This window comes from Callithrix jacchus, chromosome 3 (assembly GCF_049354715.1).
Source record: "Callithrix jacchus isolate 240 chromosome 3, calJac240_pri, whole genome shotgun sequence".
NCBI lineage: Eukaryota > Metazoa > Chordata > Mammalia > Primates > Cebidae > Callithrix > Callithrix jacchus.
This window is the reverse complement of record NC_133504.1, coordinates 18,738,831-18,754,368: the sequence shown is the minus strand read 5'-3', so window position 1 is coordinate 18,754,368 and position 15,538 is coordinate 18,738,831. Positions and strand designations below refer to the sequence as shown.

At 35.0% G+C, this 15,538-nt stretch overlaps 1 protein-coding gene across 1 annotated transcript in view; it reads left to right on the top strand.

The window, feature by feature from the left end:
* GALNTL6 (polypeptide N-acetylgalactosaminyltransferase like 6) overlaps positions 1-15,538 on the top strand; it is a 1,268,478-nt gene that overhangs the window by 717,533 nt on the left and 535,407 nt on the right. The gene's annotated exons all lie outside the window — the stretch shown is intronic.

Genomic DNA, 15,538 nt, shown 5'->3' with positions numbered 1-15,538 from the left:
GTTCTTTTTTAAAAGTAAATGCTCTTTAAATAAGGAAGTAAGGTGCGGATGGAGTCTCTTCCCTTATTTTCAACAGGGAGGACTTACAGCGCGTAAAGCTTCAAATACACAATTCAAATCATATCTGTTAAAATGAGATTTCATCCCATCTTCTGTTCCTTGTGTATATTCTTCAGAAAATACAGGCGTTTTGGAAATACATTTGTGTAAGTTTAATTAATTATTTTATGTTTCTTTATTTTCACCTTGTTTAAACGGAAAGGTCTTGCTAAATGAGAACTGGCATAAATTATTGTCTCAGGACTGTGCTGAGAATGAGGGTTCTGGGAATGGTAAGAAAAGACATTTTTTTCCCAAGTGATTATAATATCATTTTCTAACTATGCATTTCAGGTAAATTAAATTACTTTTTTCTCATATCTCAAATTTATGAGTAATTTTTTAAAATATTGACATGAAAGTTCTGTTAAAACAGACAATTTCTGTTTTTTAGGACAGACAATTTCAAAGTGGTCACTGCATATTTCAGTTGCTAATCTGCAACAACATATATGTGATTAACCACAGTGATGATGCGATTTGGGTTCCAGCACTTCAGGGAAACTCCGGCATAGATTCATTTCTTTGCATTAGAAGGAGGAATGACTCAAACATAGTCCTTGGAGCTAGAATCAGTCCATCAAAAACCCATCTTTCCTTAGACCAGGGATGTTTAACCAATGCCACTTCACAGAGAGGGATTTTAGAAAAAGTAGTGCATCAGTGCATACATTACTCAGAAATATTTCCAGAGATTTCAGTATTGATGCATGAATATTGGATACATGCTGGCCTATCAAAACAATGGCCTTTCTTGATTTTATAACTATTTCCTATTCAACATTCTTCAAGGGTTAAGATATTTTCCTCTGCTAATGAGTTTATTCCATAGGCTTTTTTGTGGTTATTTGTGGTGTCTTAGGTCAGGTTGCCTAGAAACAGATTCAGATTCCTTTGCATTCAATTAAACAGGGAATGCCCTGAAGATCAATCCCCAGATGAAGTAGTGCAGGAAATGCGATTGAACACAGGGTGTGATAACAATAGCATCCTCCTGGGAGTTGCAGCTGTCCTGAGTTCGCCCCCTTTCAATAGGCCTTTAAACCAGCACCTCCTCTTGGCTGGTTGCTGGAATAGAGTTGGGCTTAGGGTAATTCCAGAGAAACACTAAGCAAGGAGAGCCCTCAAATACCAATAACCCCAGCAGCTAAAAAAATTAGGGCCTCAGTTCTGAAGGGGAATTGAGGATGGCACAGCATGGCATCCATTCCTTTAGACTCAGTGAATCAGAACTGTGCCTTTGCACTCTGCTAGCATGCCCTCACCACCCTCAGACACAAACCAGGGCGAAAGAGATTTTAGCTCTCAGGAATTTGTAACTATACAGGCATGTGTATCTTTATATGTCAAGTCTTGTCCACTAAGACTAATAAATTAATGAGGACAAATATTTTTCTTGAAATCACTTTTAATTACCCAGTACCTTTATATATTTTGCTGGTAGCACATAATAGATTTTTATTAAATATTTAATCTATTAATACAGAAATCATGTTGTAAATGTTAGCTACATAAATGCTAGTCTGTGGTGAGGCAGCACCAAAATTACCTAGTACATTTGTAAAAGACATATGTTTCTAAATCCTAAACTAGACCTACTGAACCAGAATTTCCAGGGCTGATCCTGGAAATACAGGTGTATTTGTAACAAGCTACCCATTTAAGCTACAGTGCAACATTCACCCAAGAAATTACTGGGTTTCAATTTTTATGACTCCTCACATATTGAAAATTATTACCGAAGTTCCTTTTTATATCGTGTTGTCCCCCAAGCAAGGTAATCATTTTCCTAGTTTTCTTATTTGATTTTTTAGTTTTTGTTCCAATGCAAAAGATTTGTTTAAATGTGAGGAAAAAAATACATAGGTAAAACTGTATGGGCATTCCTTAAATATATATAATTGTATTTGTCAATTGTATCTCAATAAAGATGAAAAAAATTAATCCTGAGTGATGGGCAATTTTACTTCTAGGTATGTATGTCCAAAAGATTTGAAAGCAGAATCTCAAAAAGATTTGTATTTCTGTTTTTATAGCATTATTAGTCATAATAGCCAAGAGGTGGAAACAATCCAAGTGCCCATTGACAGATGAATGAGTAAATAAAATGTGGTATATACGTAAATGTAATATTATTCAGCCTTGAAATGGAAGGAAATTCTGTCATAAACTACAACATGGATAAACATGAAAGACTTTATGTTAAGTGAAATGAACCAGTCACAAAAGACAAATGCTGCATGATTTCACTTATGTGAGGTATCCAGGGCAGTCACATTCATATAAACAGAAAGGAGAATGATGGGTGTCAGCAACTGGGAGGAAGAGAAAATGAAGGGTGCTGAGCTTCAAGTTTTACAAGATGGAAATATTCTGGAGATTGTACAACCATGTGAATATACTAAACACTACTAAACTTTTAAAACTTCAGAGGGTTAACATGACATTTTAAGTTATGTGTATTTTAATACAACATAATTTTTTCAAAATTGCATAAAGAAAATACAACCTATATTTTAGTTTCTGGGTCTGAAACCTATTTCTGATGGCCAGGTCGTGGCTCATAGAAAATAGAGGGAGTTCGAGTCCTGCATTCAAAAAAGAAGCATCATAAGAGCAACACAGGACTCAACACATCTTCAATACTAACATTTTGACTAAGATTTTGATCTCTTAGGAATGACTTGTCATCTGTAAACAGAAGCAGACAGAGTCTGTATCTGCAAGAAGGTGGAAGTTGTATACTGTTCATTAAACTTATTAAAAAGTGGAGTAGCTGGAAAATAGTTATAAAATGTCTTCCTGGGAGCCATGATTTATTCTGCATCAATGGTTTTTATTGTCAGTAAGTGTTTTTACCACCAACTTAACCTGGAATTTAAAGAGAAAACTCCTCTGCCTTTTAGTTTTTAAACTATATCCTTTCTATTGTGAAAACATTGACAGTTGTGTGGATAAGATCGGAATGAGTCATCTCAGCTCTTCTAGTTGAAATGACTACACCACCAAAAGAGCTTTGTTTCTTAACACTGGATACTGAGATTTTAAATTTCTGAGGGAACAAATAGATTAGCAAAAATTTGTAATAGCAATTTGTATTAATAATACAATCAATTTCCAGGCTAAAGAGAGCATGAAAAAATTAAATTCACAACTTATCCAAACGTTTGATATCCATTTCAAACATTGATTCTTTTAAAAAATGCATAGTCATAGGTTCAATAGGTGATTCGTAAAGGCAACCACAGTTATTGAATTTTCCAAAACAATCTCAGCGTCACCTATGCTTACCCAGTATGCTCACAAAGGCTTTTGAGGCTATAAATCTTGCTTTCTTTTTTTTTTCAAATTATAAAGTTAGAGTCATCAAAGGGATCCTGGATATTTTAAATGGTTTCTGGCATACATGAACATAAAATCTTAGAGAAATAATGATAAATAGAAAATCTTGATAATATAATTTTTAATCTATTTTTCTTCTTAATTTTGGGGGAAATGTTGTAGAAATGTCTAAAAATTAGCAAGCCAAAATGAAAAAGTTGAAGGAAAAGATTCTAGATAAATAAATACATTAGCCTAAAAATAATGTATGGTCCTGATTTAATTAATTCTTAAGTATATTGTTTTTAAGGAGAACAGTATATACTGTAGATTGAAGGCTTATTTATTTCACATTTGTACTAGAACTGTTATATATGATGCAACCTTTTCTCATTGATTTAGAATCTAGAGCACAATGAAGATGATAATGTTAGGATTTATGTGCCAGCAGAGTATAAAACATACTCTTATTTAATTTATTGTTGGAACATGTTTTGGATTCTTTGGTCTCACAATATTCAGGTCAGAGTTTTAGCCGTAAAAATCAATTTTTGAATTGATAACTCATTATAACTTCTTAATAGATAAAATTTCAAATTACCTAAACAACTTTTGAAGTTTTTAGAAAGTGACCTAAATATGCATATATAGAAATATAAATGTAATTACTGTTCAACAGTACAATATAATGGTAGATTAAGTAATTAAGGTATAGTTATTCTGGTATAATTATTGTGTTTCAGAAATATTATTTCATTATGTTAGAAGTGAATTTGAGTAGGAAAATAAAACAAGCACTTCATCTTCATTTTTCAAACTATTTTTCTATCTGCAAACCACTGATGCTGTAAAGGAAAGGATATTGGAAAGCATTTACAATGCATGGAGAAGAGCGTGTAATTACAAAACTCAGTGTTGACTATTATAAATAAAATCAAGTCTCAGGGCCATTCACAACTTAAATTTTATGTTTCCAGGAATGTATTTTAGGACATAAATATGTATATACACACATACACACACAATTTATCAACTCCTGCAAATACATATATATAGAGATATATGTTTAAAAGTAAATACAAATATATGTATAAATATACATTACTTTGTAAATATATGAGATACATTTCAGATATATATACACACATATATGATATATTTCAAAATTAATGGTCACTTTCTTTGCAGCAGCGATATATAAGAATGGAATAATAGAAGTTCTATTAAAGCAAAAAAGCAACGGGACTCAAAACAAAGTTCCATATAACTAACTACGTTGCTTCATCTGCTAACTAACCAACCGTCATCACCATCAATATGGACACTTCATTACCAAATGATTGCTTGTGCCATCTCACATGAAAATCAGATCCCCAAATGTTTTCTTTTTCTCTTTCCTTCCTGCTTTTAAATATATATATATTTCCAAGGGTTGAAGAAGGAGTAGGACACAGTTGTACAGTTGCCTACGGATTGCCTGCTTTCTTCCACTGACAGAGACAATCTCTGTTTTGCTCTACATTTTACTTAATTGAAATAGGATAGTAATATTTAAAGTACTTTTTTATAAGTGCTGAGCAAAATAGATTGAAATGAATTATTTGGGTTTCTTTCCAATCTTCACTGTTCAGATATCTTTTCTTTGCCTTGCCTCTGCTTTTCTTCCTTCCTGGTCAAGTGAATTTTATATGATTCAGTCATTGATGACCTGTGAAACAAACTAATAAATCTAATAGCTTTAGAAAATGACACAGGTAGAATATAGAAACTCCACTCTAATAGTTGTCTTAAATTATGGTGCTATCATAAAAAAAAATAGGGCAAGACTTCTCTTTGGGACAAATTTTTCAGTAAAAGGATTAGCTGAAAATTATAGGGTAAAGTCATAAAAGAAAAATTATAGCACTTTTCAGAAATATTTTTAAAGTTATTCCTGAATAGAAATATTTTATACATGTATGAGTATTATGCATCTAAAGCAATTTCAAAAACATTTTCTCATTTAAACTGTACAACAGCCCAATGTGGAAGGCCTTACTATTCTTAGTTTTAGGAACCCAGTACTTTAAGAAGTTAATGTTAGTGTCAATGCTGCCACAAGGACCTGATCACAAATCTCTTGATACATAGTCTGTTGTTTATCATAGGGCTATGCTGAATTCTTAATTGCACTGTGTCTTACATTTCTGAAATAATTGTAATGTACAGAGGATAAATTGTTTTATTTATTTTGATACGCAGTTCTCTCTAGACAGCTTTTCATGGAAATCATTCCACATACCAATAAACTTTGAATCATTGCTTTCATCCATTTAATATCATATATACTGATATTTTGTGAACAGGCTGTTTTTTGTTTGCTCATTTATTCACTCTTTTTTTAACTACCTTGGCTACAGCATTTTGAGTCAAAGTCTTTTCATTTTTTCTCAACTGTATTAAAAATATATGAGTATATATAGAAAGTTATTGCCATAGAAAGCATTTCTTAGTTTCCTTTCTGAAGGCTATTGATGAATAATCAAAGCTTCATGTTATTAATATTATTTATTTCAAAAGTAAAATTTTCTTAGGGAGGAGAAGTATTTTGGTGGCTAAATGTTTGAGGTTCTTATCTGAAAACTCAACTACCATATTGTCATATCTGGTCATGTTACAGGTCCAATTATTATTTCCTTTATTGTTAAATAGTCCAAGATTCTATTGAATGAAAATATTCTGTAGATGTTCTATTTATCTATATTTACAAAGATGATCACACACACCAAAGGAGCAAAGTTGCAACTTTCAAAATGTCACTTTGAGTAAATGTTGGATCAAGAACTTGTTAGCTAAAAATGGATTTTTCCCTAAATAGGTGTAAACAATTAAAAATTGTGGGCATTTAGAGGAAACAATGAAAACATGTTTTCTTCATTTGCAAGAATGTATATTTTTTCAGAATTCATAAAATTTCAACATAAATGTTTGCTAAGAATAAAGAAATATTGATGATAATGTCCGTAATAATACTATCTACAAATGGCACAGACTAAGGTATAAATAGGTTGTGCATTCCATTAGTCATTCACTATTTAAAATGAGAATACTGAACTCTAAGATAGTATGTGTTTTAACCTACACTGGCATTTTTTTTTTCATTCCTTAAAGACAATTTGCAAATAGCCTTTCAGCATTTGACTGACAGAAAAAATTCTTCTAACAGTTGCTGTAAAACATTTTGCCACAACCAGAACATTGGCATCTCTAGCACTTTGCAAACATCTGTTACAATTTGCCATAATTTTTAGTGCTCATCATAAAGGCAAATCCAAAACTGTGATCTCTAAATATAACTAGCATATTTTGTACGGGCTTTCCTGCTGTGGACTGCCAATTACAAAGCATGAGTAATGAAAGAAGGTACCCTTTAGGGCAGCCAGTTCTCAGAAGCATTAGTTTTCTTTAATATTCTATTTTCCTTCCAGGAATGGGCAAGACAATAAGTAAGACATTTCATGTCACTCCAGGATAATATCACGTAATTTTAGGGTAATAAAGAATTCATAAGTGATCCAATAGGAGAAAGTTCATTTACATTCTGTCCAGAGAGTTTTATCTCTTCAGATGTGACCTTCTATAATTAAATATATTTCAAATATCCAGAGAAATGGCAGCTAAGCAGACAATGGAATCCTTCATTTTATGTTGAACTGAAATAAAGTGAAACTAAATTATATGAAACAGTCAAATGTAATAAGAGATAAAAGGTTCCAATGAAATTCTTTCTATCTAATCTTATTCATTATAATTTTATAGGAGGATTATATTGTGTGCTATGTAACTTGATTTTAACACTGGCACTTCATTTCATTAATATTCCCCCAAAAGGACTCAAATTAAGTGTCCCAGAAACTCATTTGTAAATCCTATTTTAATTCAGATCATTTATATCAGCAGTTGGACTCAATACAGAGGATGTTTTCTTTTAAAATAAAACAGACTTTTAAGAAAAAAAAATATTTTAGGTCTTTATGTAACAATTGAAATTTTGATTAAATCTATTAAGAAATAATTAAAACCATATCTAATGTGTTTTTTAAAAGAAAACTATTTAAAGAGGTACCAAGTAAATTATATAAGAATTACTTTTTGTAATAAAAGTAATTATTAAAAGGCACAAATGTAATTTTATCAGGATACTTTTATATTTGCATTCTCTTCACTTATTATTTTCTTTAGACATTTAACTCCTCTTCCATTCTCTGGTTACCAGAAATAAAAAGTGTATTTTACTATAATCAATCTAATTATAAAGATGAGGGTTTTAATTCAGTGTTTGTTACCATGTCATTTGTCATTTAAAAGATATTTTGTTAATCCATTGTATTATTTGGCTTGTCTTATGATATTTAATACATACATAGAAAAGCAAAAAATTTTGTAATGTGTACAACTAAGTAATTTATTACAAGCCAAATATTCACGTAACTACTACCTAGGCCAGGAAAATGGCCATTGCGGCACCCTGGGTCCCTCTCTTGACTGCTCCCAATAGCCAATTCCTGTCTCCCATCACGTAACTAATATCCTGATGTTTATTGCAATACATTTTGCTTTTATTTATAATTTTCATACCTAAGCACACATCTCTAAACATTTGTCTCTTTTTTTTATTATTTTTTATTGCATTTTAGGTTTTGGGGTACATGTGCATAACATGCAAGACAGTTGCATAGGTACACACATGGCAGTGTGTTTTGCTTCCTTTCTCCCCTTCACCCACATTTGGCATTTCTCCCCAGGCTATCCCTTCCCAGCTCCCCGCCCCACTGGCCCTCCCCTTTCCCCCCAAATAGACCCCAGTGTTTAGTACTCCCCTCCCTGTGTCCATGTGTTCTCATTTTTCCTCACCCGCCTATGAGTGAGAATATGCGGTATTTCATTTTCTGTTCTTGTGTCAGTTTGCTGAGAATGATGTTCTCCAGATTCATCCATGTCCCTACAAACGACACAAACTCATCATTTCTGATTGCTGCATAATATTCCATGGTGTATATGTGCCACATTTTCCCTATCCAGTTTATCATCAATGGACTTTTGGGTTGATTCCAGGTCTTTGCTATTGTAAACAGTGCTGCAATGAACATTCGTGTGCATGTGTCCTTATAGTAGAATGATTTATAGTCCTTTGGATATATACCCAGTAATGGGATTGCTGGGTCAAATGGAATTTCTATTTCTAAGGCCTTGAGGAATCACCACACTGTCTTCCACAATGGTTGGACTAATTTACACTCCCACCAACAGTGTAAAAGTGTTCCTTTTTCTCCACATCCTCTCCAGCATCTGTTGTCTCCAGATTTTTTAATGATCGCCATTCTAACTGGCATGAGATGGTATCTCAATGTGGTTTTGATTTGCATCTCTCTGATGACCAGTGATGATGAGCATTTTTTCATATGATTGTTGGCCTCATATATGTCTTCTTTCATAAAGTGTCTGTTCATATCCTTTGCCCATTTTTGAATAGGCTTGTTTGTTTTTTTCCTGTAAATCTGTTTGAGTTCTTTGTAAATTCTGGATATCAGCCCTTTGTCAGATGGGTAAACTGCAAATATTTTTTCCCATTCTGTTGGTTGCTGATTCACTCTAGTGACTGTTTCTTTTGCCGTGCAGAAGCTGTGGAGTTTGATTAGGTCCCATTTGTCTATTGTGGCTTTTGTTGCCAATGCTTTTGGTGTTTTGTTCATGAAGTCCTTGCCTACTCCTATGTCCTTGATGGTTTTGCCTAGATTTCCTTCTAGGGTTTTTATGGTGCCAGGTCTTATGTTTAAGTCTTTAATTCATCTGGACTTAATTTTAGTGTAAGGTGTCAGGAAGGGGTCCAGTTTCTGCTTTCTGCACATGGCTAGACAGTTTTCCCAACACCATTTGTTAAACAGGGAGTCCTTTCCCCATTGCTTGTTTTTGTCAGGTTTATCAAATATTGTATGGTTGTAGATATGCTGTGTTGCCTCCGGTGCCTCTGTTCTGTTCCATTGGTCTATATCTCTGTTTTGGTACCAGTACCATGCTGTTTTGATTACTGTAGCCTTGTAGTATAGTTTGAAATCCGATAGTGTGATGCCCCCCGCTGTGTTCTTTTTGCTTAGAATTGACTTGGCTATGCGGGCTCTCTTTTGGTTCCATATGAAGTTCATGGTGGTTTTTTCCAGTTCTGTGAAGAAAGTCAATGGTAGCTTGATGGGGATAGCATTGATTCTGTAAATTACATTGGGCAGTATAGCCATTTTCACGATATTAATTCTTCCTAACCATGAACATGGAATGTTTCTCCATCTGTTTGTGTCCCCTCTTATTTTGTTGAGCAGTGGTTTGTAGTTTTCCTTAAAGAGGTCCCTTACGTTCCTTGTTAGTTGTATTCCTAGGTATTTTATTCTTTTTGTAGCAATTAGGAATGGCAGTTCAACCTTGTTGAATCTGACGATTATGTGCCTTGGGGTTGCTCTTCCTGCGGAATATCTTTGTGGTGTTCTCTGTATTTCCTCCTTTGAGTGTTGGCCTGTCTTGCTAGGTGGGGGAAATTTTTCTGGATAATGTCCTGAAGAGTATTTTGCAGCTTGGATTCATTCTCTTCGTCACATTCTGGTACACCTATCAAACGTAGGTTAGGTCTCTTCACATAGTCCAACGTTTCTTGGAGACTTTGTTCATTCCTTTTTGTGCTTTTTTCTCTGATCTTCATTTCTCGTTTTATTTCATTGAGTTGATCTTCGACTTCTGATATTCTTTCTTCTGCTTGGTCAATTTGGCTGTTGAAATGTGTGCATGCTTCGTGAAGTTCTTGTATTGTGTTTTTCAGCTCCTTTAATTTATTCATATTTCTCTCTAAGTTATCCATTCTTGTTATCATTTCCTCGAATCTCTTTTCAAATCTTTTTTCAAGGTTCTTAGTTTCTTTGCATTGATTTAAAACATGTTCTTTTAGTTCACAAAAGTTTCTCATTATCCACCGTCTGAAGTCTAATTCCATCCTTTCGTCACAGTTATTCTCTGTCCAGCTTTGTTCCCTTGCTGGTGAGGACTTTTGGTCCTTTCTAGGAGGTAAGGTGTTCTGGTTTCGGGTGTTTTCCTCCTTTTTGCGCTGGTTTCTTCCCATCTTTGTGGATATATCCACCTGTCATCTGTGTAGTTGCTGACTTTTCGATTGGGTCTCTCAGTGGAGGCCCAAATTGTTGATGATGAAGTATTTCTGTTACTTGGTTTTCCTTCTACCAGTCTAGCCCCTCCACTGTATGACTGCTGAGGTCCACTCCAGGCCCTGCTTGTCTGGGGTGCACCTATAGGAGCTGCGGAACAGTGAGGGATGCTACCAGTTTTTTTTCTGCTATCTTTGTCCCAGAATGATGCCTGCCAAATGTCAGTCTTTTGGATATAGAGGGGTCAGGGAGCTGCTTGAGGAGACAGTCTGTACTTTATAGGAGCTCAAGTGCTGAGCTGTGAGCTCTGTTGTTCATTCAGGGCTGTTGGGCTGCTACGTTTAATTTTGCTGCAGCAGAACTCATAAAAAAAACCCTTTTTTTCTCAGATGCTCTGTCTCAGGGAGAGGGGTTGGGGCTTTCTTTGTGAATGTCCATTGTGCTGTCCTACCCAGCTAGGAGGCAGTCTAGTCACTATTTGCCTGCCGAGGCCCTGCCCTGCTGGTGTGAGGTTTGCCCTGTTGCTGCAGGCTCTGCCCTTCTGCTGTGGTCTCCACCCTGCTGCCATGGGCTATGCCCTGCGGAGTCTCTCTGTTGTAGCAGGTTGCCTTGGCAACGGCACACTGCGTCAGCGATGGGCATGTGTCTCAGTAGGGGCAGATTGCCTCGGTAATGGTGGACGCCCCTCCCCCATGGAGTTGCACCATCCTGGGTTCAGCTGTGCCCGCCGGGAACCTCTCCACCCAGAGCGTTTGGAATCGCCATTTTGTTTGTACCACTGAGCTACCCCAAATGCTGTTTCCCTGGAATCTCCTGGGCTTGCTCACTGTCCAAGTCCCATTCAGTCTCAAGTTCAGCCCTCTGAAGTCTCAGATTGTTGGTTTAACAGGGCACCCGGACCAGTGCGCTTTGTGTGGAGCACTGTGTAGCACCGCTATGCTACAGCTCCAGCCACCAGCTGCACCTGCTGCCAGCTGCATCAGCCAAAACCTCTGCCTGGTGTCCCACGTCTCTTTTATACCTGGGAATTTCCCCGTTCTGTGGGCAACAAAGATCCATCTGGAAATGCAGCCTTGACTCACCCTCTTTGCGCATTCACCGAGAGCTTCAATCCTGGGTCGTTCTCACCACGCCATCTTGAATTCCTTCCCAACATTTGTCTCTTTGTTGGATTTGCATAAATAGAATTATATATTACTCTTGCTATGCATTAAGTTGAGAGACCCAGGTTGTACTTTATTTCATTAATCCTGGTTGTTGTACAGTGCTCGACAATATGAATATATCACAATGCATTTATGCATTCTACTGTTCAGTAACATCCTTAGACCTAAGCAGACGCTTAGACCTGGCAGTGTTTTAAATGACACCACTCTGTCTTTCCCCAGGCTACACAAAGACTAGAGGACCAAGATAAATAAGAAAATATACATTTTTAGCATTTTTAAATGTATTTACTTATTTATTTATTTATTTAGAGATGGAGTCTCACTCTATCACCCAAGCTGGAGTGCAGTGGCTTGATCTTGGCTCATTGCAACCTTCACCTCCTGGCTCAAGTTATCCTCCCACCTCAGCCTCCTGAGTAGCTGGGACTACAGGTGCATGCCACCATGAGTATTCTGTTTTGTTGAATTATTTGTATTTTTTTATCGATTTTTAAAAACTCTGTGTAGTCTGATTTGAAGCCTTCTGTGAACTCTAAGTGTCACAATTACCTTCTCATGCTCCATTTCTTCTCTGTGCTCGATTAATGGGGTATTTACTTTACCTATATTTTTTTTAAATGTTATTGCAATATATAACATTCCTAAAAATCACACACATACAAAAGATATTACTCAATGATTTGTTATTAAAAAAAACTCTCAGATAAACAACCCAGGTCAAAAACTTAGATATTAATGCTTTGGAAGCCCTCTCTTGACCACTTCAAACCATTGACTCTTCCTCCCTCACAACAACAACCAATAAAAGTTTTATGGTAATTGCATCCTGATTATGTTCATAGTTTTACCACCTAAGCACATATGCCTATAATCTATCATTTAGTTCTGTCTGTTTTAAAACTTTATGTAAATGAAGTTACACAGTAAATATTCTATTCTGTGGACACTTTTGCTCACCATGTGTTTGTGAAATTTACCTTTGTTTTTGTGAGTAGCTATATTTCATTCTCATTACTGCATAGCGTTCCATTGCATAAATACAACACAGTTTAGTTGTTCTTTCTTCTGTTGATAGACACTAGAATATCCCGGTTCATGAACATTCTAAATAGTGCTGCTAGAAACGTGCTTGTATAGGTCTTAGTGCATACATGCACACATTTCTTCATAGGAATTCATTACATATTCTGGATGTAAGCCTTTGTTAAATATACACGGTGCTAATACCTTCCAGTTTTGTCTTTCCTTGACATTCTCTTAACATTCTCATTCGGTGACAACAAAAGAAATAAAGTTCTAAAACTTCAATCTAATTAATAGCTACCTTTTCCTCTATGGTTAGTATGGTTTTATTTGTTCTTTTTATTAGTCTTTCTCTACCTCAAACTCAGGAAAATAATTTTCTCTGCTATGTTTTATAAGCTTTCTGGTTTTGCCTTACACATTTATATTCACGATCTAGCTGTCATTTTACTTTCGAGTATGGTGTGGGATAGGAATCAAGTGCTATATTTTTTAGTATGGATATATAATATTTTGGTACCATTGGTTGAAAGCCTATTAATTCCCACTGCTTTGCAGTCACATGAGTCAATTGTCTATTTCTAAATTCTTTATTATATTTTGTTGTAGTAGTTGTCTTCCTTTGTACCAGAAGTGCACTTTTAATTGTCAAAGCTTTATAATATTGCTGTTAGATAAGCAAATCCTCTCATTTCTTTTCACTGTTAAAGAGTATCTTAGTTATAAATGGATAATTTGCATTTTCACACAAATGATTTAGGATAAACTTGTCAAGTTGCACAAAACCTGTTTGGAGAGAATTGATATATTTGCAAGAGTGAACCTAGAACTCAATAAAATTGGTATTCCTCTATGTTTATATCATCTTTATTTTTCCTCAACAATATTTTTTTTATTTGTGTGTAGAGTTATTTTACTTCTTTTACTAGATTTGATGGTATTGTAAATGGTGTGGTTTAAAATTGTTTTTAATTTCTTAATTGTCTGTGAAATACAAAAAGACAATGAATTTGTATATATTGAGCTTATATCCGGCATATTACCTCCAATGATTATAATTTATCTATGGGTTGGGCACAGTAACTAGCACTTACAGTCCCAGTGCTTTGGAATATTAAGGCAAGTGGACCATTTGAGCCCAAAGTTTGAGACCAGCCTGGGCAAAATGTGAGACCCTGATTCTACAAAAATATCAGAAAATTTTTGTGACCATAGCACACAGCTATGGTCCCAGCTACCTGAGAGGCTGAGGTGGGAGGATAGTTTAAGCCCAGGAATTCAAGGCTGCCATGAGCCATGATCCTACCTCTACACTGTAGTCTGGGTGGCAGAGCAGGACTCTGTCTCAAAAAAAAAATCAACAAATTTATGGATTGTTTGAGATTTTCTGGTTATATAACCATGCCACCTATGAATAATGAAAATAATATTTTATTTTTCTTTTGTATTTTATTTTTCCTATGTTTATTCACACTGGCAAGATCTCTAGTGTAATGATGAGTAGAATTACCTTAATGGTCTGTTGTATGTGAATTAGTGATAGTTCTCTGCCCGATGACAATTAGACATTCAATAACTGATTATTTTAAATAATAAGTTGTAGTATAATCTTAAATGCATAGCATATGTCCACTTATAGCTTCCTATTTATATATCTAAGAGGTATGAATTGTTAAATAACTTTTGAGTTATAAAATATGTCATATTTACTTTTTACTTTTGTTTCTAAATAAAACCCTGGTGACCTCACTAAAATCATTGACAATTTTAGTATCACTCACTGGGGCTTCTTCTCTATCCTCACGGCTTACAGTGAGAACTTTTAACAGCCCTATTTTATAATTGAAGCTCAACTGACAAAACTGAGGCTCAGATAAATTTGAAAATGTCTGTACTGCCACAGATATGAGTAGCAGAGCTCAAGTCAAACCCTGGCAGTCAACTCTTGTCTTCCCTTTTCAATATGATAATTTTTTAATCTCCCACATTATTTCTAAATATAGCATCTATACATTCACATAAAAGTATTATGTAAGCCTGTTAGCAAGTATTTCTTTAGTGGTTTTAAGTCTATATTTTCTTTTGGCTTTCATGAGAAGTTCTTAACCAAACTCTGCACCATCATATGGTGAGATGAGAGCTGCCAGCTGTTTGAGAGTCAAGCAGAATTTTTCTATAATGGTATTTATCTGAATCCTACTTCTTAGATCCTTTACCTGCCTTTGTCATATTCATGGACGGTTATTTTCTTACCACCTTCACTTTCTTCTTTCTAGTCCTCATCTTCCCACCCAACAAAATCCCTCCCCACCCACAGCCCTGACCTTATCCATGTGTACTGGTTATAATTTTCGTAATTGGCCTGACAAGGAATGACATTTGGCTTTACTTTAGAGTAAAATGTCACCAGAAACCAGGGCTGGTGCTGCACTATGTTGATAATGATAACCCCTGGATGATACAGTCACTAAAAAGAGCATTCATTATTTTAATTATTTTATAAGAATTTTGATGAACATCCATCCCTTCTTCTTGCTAGTATATTGTAATTACATACAATATAACAATTCTGGAGTCTAGCATTATAAGAACGATATGCAAATTAAATTAGTTCATTTTAAAAATAATTTCTTTATATATGAGGTAAAAGGAAGAATCATAATAAGATCCTAACAAAAATAACTTTTGCAACTGAAGTGGATTTGATTTCAATTGTGATATACCTCATTTAGAATTCTCATCCTA